At 45.8% G+C, this 15,150-nt stretch overlaps 1 long non-coding RNA gene across 1 annotated transcript; it reads left to right on the plus strand.

The window, feature by feature from the left end:
• The first annotated feature begins 7,593 nt into the window (after positions 1 to 7,593).
• Positions 7,594 to 8,341, plus strand: LOC143419181 (uncharacterized). Its single transcript, XR_013099158.1, has 4 exons — positions 7,594 to 7,829; positions 7,952 to 7,996; positions 8,108 to 8,158; positions 8,232 to 8,341. It is a non-coding gene; the product is annotated as an uncharacterized LOC143419181 (long non-coding RNA).
• The last annotated feature ends 6,809 nt before the right edge of the window (positions 8,342 to 15,150 follow it).

A 15,150-nucleotide genomic window follows, 5' to 3' on the forward strand; every position in this document is an offset into this window, starting at 1 on the left:
CATTGGTTACCCATAAAATATCGGATTGAATTTAAAATATTGTTGCTCACCTTTAAAATTATAAATAATTTAGCCCCTCGTTATCTTGTCGATCTTCTTAGTCTATATGTCGCTGGGCGAGCCCTCAGGTCTTCAGCCCAATTATTCCTGGCTCAGCCTAGATCTAGACTTAAATGTAGGGGTGACCATGCTTTTGCCCTGGTTGCACTGAATCTGTGGAACAACCTTCCTATCGCTATCCGTGCGTCAGACTCCGTTTTATCTTTTAAATCCCATTTAAAAACTCATTTATTCAACATAGCTTTTCCATCTAGTTAGTGTCCCTATTTTATATTTGGTTCAATTTCTTATTTATGTACTTTTATGTTCTGTAATTTCTTGTTTATGTACTTTATCTTTTAGCTATATCTGTTCTTAGTGACTTTGTTCTTGTCATGGTCCCCGTGCCTGCCCAGCCGGCCTCACAAGGCTACACTTGTGTTTTTTCTCTCTTTCTCCCCCTATCTCTCTGCCTGGGCGGAGCTCACAGCTGGCTCCCGCCCTTGGCTCTCACAGCTGTTGGCGATCAGCTGATTATCCGTCTTCTATTTGAGGCTGGGTCACAGATCCTCTCATCGCGGGATGATTGCGCTACTGACGTTAGTCTACCTTTCCAGCTCCCGTGGTCTTACACCTTTATGCCTTCGTGATTTGTGATTGATGTCTCCCTTTCCCTGTTCCAGCTTATCTTCCCGGACCTGTGACCTCCCCGCGGTACGAACGTGTGTGAGGACATGAGCGAGCGTGAGAGAGAGAGAGCCTTCCCCTAATCCCCTGGAACCCTGAATTTCCCGTCACTGTATATATTATTGCACGGGTGTGTAAATAAATCGTGTTCTGAGACATCAACCTGCTCTGCGCTTGAGTCCCTGCTTTCAGCTCGTGACAGAATCATCCCGCCAGGAAATGGACTCAGCAGACTCGGCGGCCTCCACTCCCACTCTCGCCACCCTGGCCGCAATGCTGGAGCGACACGAACAGATGTTTGTTCATCTCCGTGGCGAGCTCGCTGCTCTCACGCAGGCTGTGGCCCAACGAACACCCCTGCCGGCAATTCCACCTGCCGCCGCTCCTCTCCAGGAAGCCTCGGCCTCAGCAGTAAGTGCCACACCTCCTGCTTCTTCACTTTCCCAAGCTAACAGATTTCTACCCACACCGAAAGCTTTCTCCGGAGAAATTGATAAATGTGCTGGCTTCCTCACTCAATGTGCCCTTCAGTTTCGTCAGCAACCGCAAGCTTTTTCTAACGATGGTGCTAAGATTGCATATATAGTTCAACTACTCCAGGATCGGGCTCTGATTTGGGCTCAAGCTGTGCTTCACGCCAACCCTGACATAACGTATTCTGACTTTTTGGATAAGTTCAAAGGCGTCTTCGATAGAAAATCCACCACGCTCACAGCCGGCCAGCGCCTGCTCGCGCTCAAACAAGGCAAGCGGAGTTTGGCTGATTTCTCTATTGACTTCTTCACCTTAGCTGAACAGACAGAGTGGGGGGAGGAGGCTTTAAAAAGTACTTTGCTTTCTAATGTTAACGAAGACATAAAGAAAGAACTGATGCTTCGTGAACTGCCTTCTTCCCTAGACGCGCTTATGACCCTGTGCGTTCGGCTGGATGACAGAGTACGTGCACACCGGAGCGCGCACACACGGACGGGACAGGAATCACTGGATTATCACGGGGCCTCTCCAGCCGGCCGCGGGCCGCGCGACTCTGACGCCGGTGATGAGGAGGAGCCCATGCAGCTTGGACACTCGCGGCTAACGCCTGCAGAGCGCCAGTGCCGTCTGGCCGCCGGTGAGTGCGTCTATTGTGGCCGTAAGGGTCACTCTGTCTCCTCGTGCCCGACGCTGGCAAAAGGGCGCGCTCGCCAGTGATTGAGAGGGTGCTGGTGGGCGATCTGTCTAGTAAAAACCCTCTCCCCAGACTTCTCTTACCGGCCAAACTTCAAGTACAATCTGTTTTTCACTCGCTTTCAGTACTCATTGACTCTGGGGCTGAGCAGAACTTTATTGACACCTCGCTCGCCGCCAAGCTGAACATCGCTTTGGAGCCCTTGTCACGCCCTCTCCGCGTGCACGCGCTCTCTGGTCACCGCCTGCCCGATATCACTCATGTCTCGGAATTCCTTTCGTTGTCTCTCTCGGGCAATCACACGGAGAGGATTTGTTTTTTTGCATTCACGGCTCCACTCACTCCGGTGGTTCTCGGTCACCCCTGGCTTGTGCTCCATAACCCGCACATTGACTGGGAGAAGGGTGACGTCCTGGGTTGGAGTGTTAATTGTCACATGTCCTGCCTTCGGGCGGCCACGGCGCCCGTTCCGCTTCTGCCCTCTGGTTCGCCGTCCGACCCCCCAGATCTTTCGGCGGTTCCGCGGGTCTATCATGACTTGCGTGGCGTGTTCTGCAAGGATCGGGCGCGGTCCCTTCCCCCCCACCGCCCGTATGACTGCGCTATCGATCTCCTTCCGGGGGCTCCGTTGCCGTCTAGCCGCCTGTACAGCCTCTCCCAGCCGGAGCGGGTCGCTATGGAGCGTTACATCTCTGAGTCGCTCGCTACGGGCTTGATCCGTCCCTCCTCCTCCCCGGTTGCGGCTGGGTTCTTCTTCGTGGACAAGAAGGACGGTTCGTTGCGCCCGTGTATCGACTTTCGCGGCCTTAACCTGATCACTGTCAAGAACAAGTATCCTTTGCCGCTGCTTTCCTCTGCTTTTGAGCTGCTCCAGGGCATGACTGTTTTTTCTAAGCTGGACCTGCGCAACGCCTACCACCTGGTTCGCATCCGGGAGGGGGATGAGTGGAAGACGGCCTTCAATACTCACCAGGGGCACTTTGAGTACCTTGTTATGCCCTTCGGCCTCACCAACGCTCCCGCTGTTTTTCAGACCATGGTGAACGAGGTGCTTCGTGACTTTGTTAATCGCTGTGTCTTTGTGTACTTGGATGATATCCTCATTTTTTCTAAGTCACTCGCGGAGCATCAGGTGCATGTGAGACAGGTCCTGCAACGCCTCTTGGAGAACCGGCTGTTTGTGAAGGGGGAGAAGTGTGTGTTCCACGCGCCTGCGGTGGCTTTCCTGGGCTATATAGTTGAGAACGGAAGTCTACGTACCGACCCTGGGAAGGTGCGTGCGGTGGTTGAATGGCCAGTCCCTCCTAATCGCCGCCAACTGCAACGTTTTCTGGGATTCGCTAATTTCTACAGGAGATTCATTCGCGATTTCAGTAAGATCTCTCTCCCTCTCACTAGACTCACCTCTCCGAAGGTTCCTTTTCTGTGGGACCCTGCCGCTCAGCGAGCCTTCGTCCAGCTCAAGGAGAGGTTTTCCTCAGCGCCCATCCTCCGGCAGCCGGACCTCACAAGGCAGTTCGTGGTGGAGGTCGACGCTTCTGACTCCGGGGTGGGGGCGGTTCTCTCACAACAGGAGGACGGTAAGCTTCACCCATGTGCTTTCTTCTCTCGCCGTCTCTCACCCGCAGAAAGCAATTACAACGTCGGGGATCGGGAACTCTTGGCCATAAAACTCGCCTTGGAGGAATGGAGACATTGGCTGGAGGGGGCTGCTCACCCATTCATTGTTTGGACGGATCACAAGAACCTGGAGTACATCCGTTCGGCCAGACGCCTCAGTTCTCAGCAAGCCAGGTGGGCATTGTTCTTCGCTCGCTTTGATTTCACCATCACCTACAGGCCCGGATCTCGCAACGTGAAACCGGATGCCCTGTCCCGGCAGTTTTCCACCACGGAGGAGGAGTCGGTACCCGAACCAGTTCTGCCGGCGGCCTGGGTGGTTGGAGCCGTTTCCTGGGAGATTGAATCCCTCATTCAGGAGGCACAAGAGACTGAACCGGATCCTGGGACCGGCCCAACGGGCCGCCTCTTCGTCCCTTCGGCGGTCCGCTCCCAGGTACTCCAGTGGGCTCACACTGCCCGTTTCTCATGCCACCCCGGGGTCTTCCGTACCCTGTCCTTCCTTCGACGCTACTTCTGGTGGCCCACCATGGCGAGGGACGCCAGGGAGTTTGTGACCGCCTGCCCCGCCTGCGCCCAGAACAAGCGGTCAAACCAACCTCCGTCGGGCCATCTTCTACCTCTCCCTACGCCGGCTCGACCATGGTCACACATCGCGCTGGACTTCATCACTGGACTGCCTCCTTCTGCAGGTTACACCGCCATACTAACTATCATCGACCGTTTCTCTAAGGCCGCACACTTTGTCGCCCTTCCTAAACTCCCTACGGCTCTGGAGACGGCTCGGCTCCTCGCCTCACATGTGTTCAGGCTCCATGGGATCCCCGAGGACATTGTCTCGGACAGGGGACCACAGTTCACTTCCCGAGTATGGAAGGAGTTTTGCACCGCATTGGGGGCCAAGGTCAGCCTCTCTTCTGGTTTCCACCCACAGAGCAACGGACAGTCCGAACGGGCTAACCAGGAGTTGGAAGCTGCCCTCCGGTGTGTTGCCTCCCACAATCAATCGACCTGGAGTGAACAGCTGCCATGGATCGAGTACGCCCACAACAGCCACACCTCCGCCGCCACGGGCAGGTCACCCTTTGAGGCATCCCTGGGCTACCAACCACCCCTGCTCCCAGCTGTCGAAGGTGCGCACTCTGTCCCCTCTGTTCAGGCTCACCTCCGCAGGTGCCGCCGGGCCTGGCGTGCTACTCGGGCCGCTCTACTCCGCACTAAGGAGCGCAACAAAGCCCTCGCTGACCGTCACCGGACGCCGGCCCCTGAATACTCCATCGGTCAACAGGTATGGCTGTCTACCCGTTTTGTGCCGTTGCGGACGGAGTCTAAGAAGCTGTCACCTCAGTTCATTGGCCCCTTTCCCATAGACTCCATTGTCAACCCTGTGTCCGTTCGCCTCAAGCTGCCTCGTACCATGCGGATTCACAATGTTTTCCATGTGTCCCAGGTCAAGCCGGTGCTCTCCAGCCCGCTGTGTCCTCCTGCCAGGCCCCCGCCGCCCCCCCGGCTTGTGGGTGGTCAGCTGGTCTATGACATCTCCCGCATCATGGACTCCCGGCGCCGCGGCAGGGGTTTTCAGTACCTGGTGGATTGGGAGGGCTACGGGCTAGAGGAACGTTCCTGGGTGCCTCGGGCGGCTATTCTGGACAGGAATATGCTTCGGGACTTCCATCGCAGGCATCCAGGTAAGCCTGGTGGGTCGCCGGGAGGCTCCCGTTGAGGGGGGGGTACTGTCATGGTCCCCGTGCCTGCCCAGCCGGCCTCACAAGGCTACACTTGTGTTTTTTCTCTCTTTCTCCCCCTATCTCTCTGCCTGGGCGGAGCTCACAGCTGGCTCCCGCCCTTGGCTCTCACAGCTGTTGGCGATCAGCTGATTATCCGTCTTCTATTTGAGGCTGGGTCACAGATCCTCTCATCGCGGGATGATTGCGCTACTGACGTTAGTCTACCTTTCCAGCTCCCGTGGTCTTACACCTTTATGCCTTCGTGATTTGTGATTGATGTCTCCCTTTCCCTGTTCCAGCTTATCTTCCCGGACCTGTGACCTCCCCGCGGTACGAACGTGTGTGAGGACGTGAGCGAGCGTGAGAGAGAGAGAGCCTTCCCCTAATCCCCTGGAACCCTGAATTTCCCGTCACTGTATATATTATTGCACGGGTGTGTAAATAAATCGTGTTCTGAGACATCAACCTGCTCTGCGCTTGAGTCCCTGCTTTCAGCTCGTGACAGTTCTTATATTCCCTTTTATTGCTGTATAATTAGTGCCCTTAACCAGATGACATATGTGGTACTTTGTTAATAGTCTTTTATTTATTGTCTTAATTTTCCTGTTTTTATTGTAAAGCACTTTGGTGTACCGCTGGTCTTTTAAACGTGCTATACAAATAAAGTTGTATTGTATTGTATTGTATAGGCCCTGCATGCGTGGGTGATTGTGGTGCAGCGGGAAGAGGGAGGCAGCTGGAGATGGGGAGGGAAGGAAGGGAGTGGCAAGTGACCCCTCCCTGGGGCAAGCTCCCCCGCTGACCCAAGTGGCCGCCCCTAAACTCCGCAACCCGCCAGGGAAAGGGGGCCCAGGCCCATCCGGACCAGGGCTCAGTCCAGCAGCGCCGCCTGGCCCCACACACTAATACGGTTTCATTTAAAAACGCATTGTTTTCTCTCCATTTTGGCCTCCCGTCCACACTGAAACGGGATTTTCCCTGAAGGAAAATGCAGCGTTTTCAAAACGCTCTCGAAAATGCATACATTTGAAGACTGTGCTTATTCGTCATAGTGTGGACAGCGAAAACGGAGACTTTCGAAAATAATGACGCATGTTAGTCATGTGATGCAGTCATGTGACCAATTAAACAAAGATAGCGGAGGGCATTATACAGCAGTTGTTTTGTTTGCTCTCAATTTTGACAGCCCTATTAACGATTAATATCAGTTTGCACATGCTTCAGTTAGCTTTTCTTCAAATTCTTTAATTCTCACTAGCTTTTGCAACTTTGTACTTTTGTGTTACTTGCAGCAACAACTCCACCTCATTGTTAGTCCATTTAAAAAACTTGGTGCTTTTCCTCGACATTTTGCCGCAATGTTTCAAAGAGCCGGAAAGTAAATAAACGGCAGACAGAAATAAGGCAGGACGAATCTTCTTGTGTTTCACGCATGCGCAGTACTGGAACGTAAGCATTTTCAGCCGTTTCAATGTGGACGCACAACTCTGTGAAAACGACTGAAAACGCTAGTGTGGACGCGGAGCGTTTTCAGACCAAAATGCCGTTTTCAAATCTATCCGGGCTAGTGTGGACGTAGCCCAAGGCTGTCGCCTCCTGAGTAAGGTGTTGCGGCAGGTCATGTCCTGCTGGTTGGAGTGTTAATTTTTACACAGTCAGAAAACATAGAAAGAAGAAATCCTCCTCCTCCACATTTTAAGGTGTGACTGATGATTAGAGACAGAAAGATATCTACTGTGATGAAATCTACTCCCCACTGCTGTGTAATCCATTATTGTAAATTTAAATGCTATTAGCAAACACAGATCTTGAGTGTGATTAAAGTGTTGTGTAGTTTCTTTAACATTTTGAGAGGCCATTTGAGTCTAATAACTGATTAAATACTGAGTTTAGGATGTCATTTTTAGCATCTACGTGCATGTTCAAATCACCCATAATAATGATCTTTTCTGAGCTGAGCACTAAATCAGATAAAAAGTCTGAGAATTCAGTCCGAATCTCTGTGGAAGGCCCAGGTAGACGATAGATAACAACAAATAAAACTATTTTTGAGATAGATAGAGAGATAGATAGATCTAATAATGTCCTGTTACATGACTTTACTGTACAAGGTACAGTGCAGTAGCTTAAGCCCATAATAGCAACTCATTTCCTAAGAGAAAAGTCAGACAGAAATGCAAACTTCAGTGGGTGTATACCTTTTAAATGCCTAGGCCACTAAGTCTTTTGATTTTTAATCATAGCCAACTTTTTCATCAGTTTACCTGTCTGACAACACGAGAAGGTGGAGACGTGCATTAAAGTAGTAATATAAAATGTTTTCTGATTGTGTAAAAATTAATAAAGAAAAACCTTAGACAAATCAATTAAACTCTGTTATTTCTGTTGTTTGTGATGAAACTAGTGCAACAGTTTCATGTCCAAGTGGGATTTCTGTCTCTAATCATCAGCCACACCTTCAAATGGGGAGGAGGATTTCTTAACAAAGCTGATCCAGTAACTGTATATAAGAAGCACTCAACATCCAGAGCATCACTAAAACAACCTCGTTCACTGTGAGACAGTCTGCTGCAGCTGTACAGATTCAGGTAATTAAAACTTTATTCGCAATATTTTCTGTGTCAGGATTGTCGAAGAGTGTTTTCATTTTGCGTCTTTATTATCCTCATTATCTTTTTCAACATTTACAATCATTGAAACAATGATGAAGGTATTTCTGCTTGTATGCCTCCTGAGCCTCACTCTGCCTCAGGCTGTAAGTATTATCATTAGGCATGATTCAATAACACTATAAGGGAAAATATATGCAGATACTATAAGAGTATAAATATGTACAAGTAATACCCTGCTTTTGAATCTTCTACAGATGGACAAGGCACACGAATGCCTGGCCTGCTCTGGCTTCAGTTCAAATGAGGTGAGTGTTTTCTTTATCCTCCACGTTTAAATCACACAGGAGCGTCACTTTCTCTAAAACATTTTCTTTACAGGTGAACAGCAATTTTATTGATTTCCTGCAGCTCTAGCTTGCCCTTCTACAACCACTTGCTACAACTACTATAACAGCTGCACCCACTACAACTACAATAGTTGCAGCCACTACATAAAAGGACACCAAAGATCAAAGAGTGGTTTTAAGCCTTTGCATTTGCGTCGAATTTCTGACATAGGCACCATGTTGTGTTTGCCTGTTATGTTTTTGTTTTTTGTTTAAAAATTTTTTAACCATGACTTCTTAATGAGTCTTTATGGTCACTATTGTCTTTAGCTGTCAAATAAAATTCATATGTGAAAATCATGTAGATTCAGATTTCGTTTTTTGTCTTTTTGTTTTTTCTCTCTCTACAACCTCTGTGTTATTCTAAGTCAAAATTTACACATATTTGGACAATGACACAATTTATATTCCCCCTATGAGCGACAACAGTGAATTTTAAATCAAACAATCAAATGTGATTGAAATGCAGACTTTCAGCTTTAATTCAAGGAGTTAAACAAATATAGTCCATTAGCACTGAGTGAAAGATTTTAGATTATAATTGGTGTGATGTGTCACACCCAGAAAGATCTGGATCAAATCTTGACCTAAATTTTCCTCCTTCAGATCATTTAAAAAGCTTTCAAAGTGAAATGTGTGTTTGTATGTATATATAAGATGAGTTCTCACTCTGGCTCATCACGACCACAAGCCTTATAAGTGGCTCTGTTTGTTTGAAATATTAAGGTGCTAAAACTAGGGTTGAGTAACTCTTTTTATGATGCTTTGTTGTGATACTCAGAAATCTAAATATCTCACAATTTTTAATATCTCCTTTACCATTAGCTCTGGCCTCTGACAGTGGACTCATCTTTGTGCTTGTCCTGCTAGACCTCAGGACAAGCACAACAGTTCACTGCTGTCGACCATAATATCTTATTCATTTTTGACCAGAATAAGCCATTTAATGGAAATATTAAACACATATGTAGGACTGCTTTCTTCCATTTGCACAATATGTCTATAATTAGAAATATCCTCTCTCAGAGTGAAACTGAAATACTAGTTCATGCATTTATTACTTTTGCGCTGGACTACTGTAATTTGTTATTATCAGGATGTCCTAAAAAAACTCCCTGAAAAGTCTTCAGTTAATCCAAAATGCTGTAGCAAGGGTACTTACAGGAACTAGAAAGAGAGCGCATATTTTTCTTATATTGGCTTCTCTTTATTAGTGCCCTTCTAAATTCAAAATCTTGCTCATCTCATACAAAGTGTTATATAATTAAGTGCCATCTTATCTTATAGAATTGTATCACCTAATTAGAGGACTTCGCTGTTAGACTGCAGGCTTACTTATGGTAAGCTAGCATGTTTTAAAGTAGAATTGGAGGCTGAGCCTTCAGTCTTTCCTGTCTTCCTCCCCTTACCCCAACCGGTTTTGGCAAATGGACGACCCTCCCTGAGTGTGGATTTGCTGGAGGTTTCTTCCTGTAAAAAGGGATTTTTTTCCCCCACTGTCGCCATAGTGCTTGCTCAAAGGAGATCATATGATTGCTGGGATTTTCTACTTTTTCTTTGTAGCGTCTGAACCTTATGGTCTAAAGCACCATCCCACATAGCAAAACTGGTATGGCCCGGATCTGGCCCACACAATGTGCTTACACATGACCCACATACCGCAAAGAATTACGGCCTTTTGGTATCCCAGATCTGGTTTGCCAGAGGTGGCCCACACATGGGCCAGCACAAAGCCAGTTGCAAACACACTGATGGTCCTGTGCTGGCCCATGTGTGGATTACCGCTGGTAAACCTGATCTGGGCCACCAAAGGGCCATCATTCTTTGCAGTATTTGGGCCATGTATAAGTTGTGTGCAGCCACGGGAGTTGCAGACACACTGCTGGCCCTGTGCTGGCCCAGAACAGTTTCAGCTCTGGCCCCAGATGTCAGCATAATGTGTAGCTTAATCAAGCCATATAATAACAACATGTGCCACAACATGCAAAAGTAACATGACAAAACTCTGCCCAGACAGTGAATGGACTGATTCTTATTCAGCACTTTTCTACTCTCCCAGATTACTCAAGGTGCCTTATACAACATGCCCCATTCACAAATCACACTCTTTCTCTAAACTGAGTGCTTCCTAACTACATTCATACTCTTGACATGCAGACTGGGGGAGGCAGGGATTGAACCACTCATCTTCCAATCAGTAGGTGATCTGCCCTACCGCCTGAGCTACAGCCTCCCAGTGGCAACAATGAGTAAACTGTCACTAAGTTTTGGATAAAGTGTACACTCACAAACCTGTTAAACCTGCATTTGAAACGTTGGCTACCCTAGCAGTATAGTATTGCAACATGGTATTTGGGTATTCTAACTAAAATAGGAAAATAGGAACATAAATAGTGCCATCATTGCCAGACCTGGCCCACATCTGGATGACATACCACTTACCATGCCAGAAGTCAGCCAGCAGTGCCAGCTTGACACCAGATCTGGGCCAGACCTGTCTGCTATGTGTAATGAGGCAACTGTTATTGTGATTTGGAACTGAATTCAGTTAAATTGAAATTGAAAAAGAACCTGACTTTCAAATACAGTACATCTGATCTTTTTTGGAGGTTTTATTTTTTATTTTTATTTTTTTAAATCTTTATTTATAAAGTTTTGCACATGTAATTTAACATATCAGGCCCAATACAGCAAGTATCAACCGATATAAAGACATATATCAAAACAGGTTGGGCCATTGAGATTCGGATGATAACAATAAAACAGAAAAAAAAAAAAAGGAAGAAAAACAAAAACAACAACCCACGCACAGAAAAAAAAAAAAAAAATCAACTCCCTCCCAAAACCATAACAGAAGGGAACCTTGTGGTACAAAAGTTTAGTCTATTGTAAGTGTTTTCAACGAATTAAAGTAAGTGATAAAAGGCTGCCACATCTGTGAAAACTTATTAACATTCCCTCTGAGCCTAAATTTTATTTTCTCCATTTTTAAAAAGAACATAACATCTTCCAGCCAACGTGATCGGGCTGGAGGGTGAGAAGCTTTCCAAGACAGCAAAATTCGACGCCGTGCCAGCAGTGAAGTGAAAGCGATAATATCCAGTTGTTTACGACTAAGGTTCAGGGTGGCGTCCTCAGAAACACCAAAAATGGCAACTAGTGGACATGGTTTGAGAGTGACACTCAAAACATGAGAGAGCACTTCAGAGTAAAAAGTCCAGTATAATTGAAGTGACGGGCAGGCAAAAAACATATGAGTTAAATCACAGGGGGAGGTGTTGCATCTGTTGCACAGGTCCGGAATGCTGGGGTATATTTTAGATAATCTAGATGTTGAGAAGTGTAATCTGTATACCGTCTTAAACTGAATAAGGGAGAGTCTTGCACATGAGGCTGAAGAATGAATTCTGTCAATGACTTTATCCCAGTAACCTTCAACAAACTGAAGACCCAGTTCCTGTTCCCAACTCAAGGCAGTTTTCTTGGTTGAGTAATTGCCCGGTGACATAATTAAAGTATAGATTTGTGATATTAGAGCCTTACTGTGAGGCTTCAACTGGAATAAGTCTTCCCACCAAGGCTTGAAAGGCTGACTTGGAAACTCTGACCAGATAGAAGATGCACAGTGTCTTGTTTGAAAGTAGCGGAACAAATGATACGAGGGCAAATCGTACAAAGAGCAAAGTTCACTAAAGCTGAGAAAAATGTTATCTTTGAAGAAGTCATGAAAACATTTGATACCTTTTCTTGCCCATATACTGAAGGAGGAGTCCACCAGGGATGGGGGGAAGAGGTGGTTGTTGCAGACTGGGGTCAGAGCAGAAGCAGAGATAGAATTGAAGTGACGCCGGAATTGATACCATATTTTTAGAGAGCCAATTAGAACAGGGTTGTCTGTGAATCGTAACAGGGAAACCGGAAGGGATGAAAATAATAGTGCTGGGAGTGAGGAAGAGAAACATGATTGAGCCTCAAGGCAACACCAAGTAGCTTGAGGATCATTCAGCCAATAGGTATACTTCTGAATGTTGGCTGCCCAATAATAAAACATCAAGTTGGGCAAAGCAAGACCCCCACTGAGCTTACCCTGTTGTAGTGAGGTCATACTAATCCTGGGGGTCTTATTTGCCCATATAAATGATGAAATCATTCGATTCACAGATTTGAAAAAGGACTTAGGTAGAAACAATGGGATACACTGAAAAAGGTAGAGGAATTTAGGTAGAATATTCATTTTTATAATATTAATCCTGCCAAGAAGTGACACAGGAAGATTTGCCCACCTTTGAAAAGCCAACCTGACATAGGTCAGCAAAGGGTTAAGATTAGCTGTTCGCAAAGCTTTAAATGAACTGGTAATATGCACTCCTAGATATCTAAAACCTGAGAAAGCTAAATGGAAATTAAAATCTGTCTGTCTAAGCTCCTTTGCAACTGGGTTTATAGGAAAACATTCACTTTTTTGTATATTAATCTTGTACTCAGAGAAAGAGCCAAAACTCACAAGTATTTCCATTATAGAGGGTAAATAAATTGTTGGATTTGTAACATATAGTAATAAGTCATCTGCATACAGAGCAACCCTATATTCCGTACCACCACGAATAACCCCTTGAAACAGAGGCGAGGTTCTGAGAGTCACAGAAAGAGGCTTTATTGCTAAAGTAAAAAGTAAAGGTGAGAGTGGGCAGCCTTGACGTGTACCACGTGATAGAGTAAAATACTCAGAATTCACATTATTAGTACAAACAGATGGCAGTGGCGTAGTATATAAAAGATGAATCCAAGATATAAAACTGTCACCAAAACCAAATTTCCTCAAGACTGCAAAAAGATACTCCCATTCCACTCAATCAAATGCTTTTTCAGCATCCAATGAAATCACCACCTCAGGGACGGTACTATGATTTCTGGAATATATTATATTAAGAAGGGACCATATATTAAAAAAGGAATGTCTTCCTTTAATAAAGCCTGTCTGTTCGTCTGATATAATAGAAGGGAGAACTCTTTCCAAACGGGTTGCTAGCAGTTTGGATAAGATTTTAAAGTCTACATTAAGAAGGCTTATTGGTCGATAAGAGCCACAACAGGTAGGATCCTTTCCTTCTTTATGCAGTAATGAGACAGAAGCCTGTCTTAGTGTCTGAGGGAGAGAGCCGCCTTTCAGAGACTCCTCAAAAACCGACAGCAGCAGAGGGGCCAGTTTTAAGTGGAATTTTTTATAAAATTCGGCTGGGAACCCATCAGGACCAGGGGACTTTCCAGACTGTAAGGATGTGATTGATGATATAACCTCATCCAAAGTGAGTGGTGCATCTATTTCTGCTGCTGTTGAGGTTGTAATTGTAGGGGTATCCAATTTGTTAAGAAACTGGTTCATATCTATAGAATTAGAGGGGAACTCTGATGTATACAGAGAACTATAAAATGACTTCAAAATTGAGTTGATTTCCGTTGGATCAGAAGTCAAAGTTCCCGATTCATTTCTAATTTGCAATATTTGGCGAGATGCCGATTGGTGACGTAGCTGGTGGGCTAACAGACGAGAGGCTTTATCACCATGTTCATAATAGTTGCCACGGGACCGTAATAACAATTGCTCTGCATCATGGGTCGACAGGAGACTGAACTCCGATTGCAGGTTAAGACGCTGCTTATATATTTCAGGTGAGGGAGTTTGAGCGTGTTGCCGATCTAGAGCTTGAATTTTGGCAGAAAGTTCATTTTGCTTAGCTTTCTTAGATTTAGATAGGTGAGATAAATAGGAAATTATTTGGCCCCTGAGGTATGCTTTAAGAGTTTCCCATAGTAGAGAGTTTGAGATGTCCTCAGACTCATTCGTAGTTAAGAAGTTATCAATTGCAGATAAGATATAGTCACAGAAAGCTGAATCAGACAAAAGAAGAGAGTTCAACCTCCATGGGTGCTGAGGTCTATAGCCAGGAGACAAAGCCATATCCAGGATTAATGGAGCATGATCAGATATAACAATCGGAAGATATTCAGAGTTGCAAACTTTAGAAGCCATGGAGCCATTTATAAAAAAATTATCGATCCGAGAATATGTGTGATGAACATTTGAAAAAAAGGAATATTCTCTGGCTTGGGGATTAAAAAACCTCCAAGGATCAATGTATCCATTTTGGGTCATAAAGTGTGAGAAAGCCCTGGACATAGCAGATGATGCTTTAGAGCCAGTGGCAGATTTGTCTAAAGCTGGGTCAATAACGCAGTTTAAATCACCTCCAAATATCAGGAGGTGTGTATCTAAGTCAGGAATCATCCTCAGAAGATTATTAGCAAACAGAGTGTTGTCAAAGTTTGGGGCATAGATGTTCACTAAAACAACTGGGTTATTCATGAGGGTCCCTACAACAATTAGATATCGCCCATTTTTGTCAGCAATCAATTTAGTGAGAGAAAAATGTATTTCATTCCTAATTAAAATTGCCACTCCTCTGGCTCGAATATCAAAGTTTGAATGAAACATATGACCTATCCATGGAGGTTTAAGTCTTTTATGATCTTTGGCTCGCAAATGAGTCTCCTGGAGAAAAGCTACATCTGCACTGAGATGTTTTACGTGGCTGAGAACCCGAGATCTCTTTACCGGACCGTTCAAGCCTTTCACATTCCAAGACAAGAATCTAATAGTACTATTGTTAGTGCTATAACTAGCCATATATATGTTTTACTGAAATCTGGTGACAATAACAAGTTGACCGTACATGGGAGGGGACAAGAGAAAAAACAACAAAAAAAAAACAACAACAACAACAACAAAAAAACCAAAAACACAACACACAACACAAACCCACATACAACCAAAGCAAACAAAAACAGGAACAATAACTCGAGGCCATAGTTCCCCCCACCCCGCCCCAACCACCCACTAGGTCCCCTTTCTG

Source organism: Maylandia zebra, linkage group LG6 (genome assembly GCF_041146795.1).
Source record: "Maylandia zebra isolate NMK-2024a linkage group LG6, Mzebra_GT3a, whole genome shotgun sequence".
Classification (NCBI taxonomy): Eukaryota; Metazoa; Chordata; class Actinopteri; order Cichliformes; family Cichlidae; genus Maylandia; species Maylandia zebra.